The sequence below is a fragment of the Cricetulus griseus genome, chromosome 2, assembly GCF_003668045.3.
Source record: "Cricetulus griseus strain 17A/GY chromosome 2, alternate assembly CriGri-PICRH-1.0, whole genome shotgun sequence".
NCBI lineage: Eukaryota > Metazoa > Chordata > Mammalia > Rodentia > Cricetidae > Cricetulus > Cricetulus griseus.
The window spans coordinates 421,024,002-421,024,330 of record NC_048595.1 but is presented as its reverse complement, the minus strand read 5'-3'; positions in this window follow the sequence as shown (position 1 = coordinate 421,024,330).

The following is a 329-nucleotide window of genomic DNA, read 5'->3' as shown; positions in this document are numbered from 1 at the left end:
AAAGGTACAGAAAACATATTCAACAAAATCATAGAAGAAAACTTCCCCAACCTACAGAAAGATATGCCTATGAAAGTACAAGAAGCTTACAGGACACCAAACAGACTGGACCACAAAAAGAAGTCCCCCCGACACATAATAATCAAAACTCAAAATCTACAGAATAAAGAGAAAATATTAAGAACAGCAAAGGAAAAAGGCCAAGTAACATATAAAGGCAAACCAATTAGAATCACACCCGACTTCTCAATGGAAACTTTGAAAGCCAGAAGGTCTTGGATAGATACCCTACAAGCACTAAGGGAGCATGGATGTCAACCCAGACTACT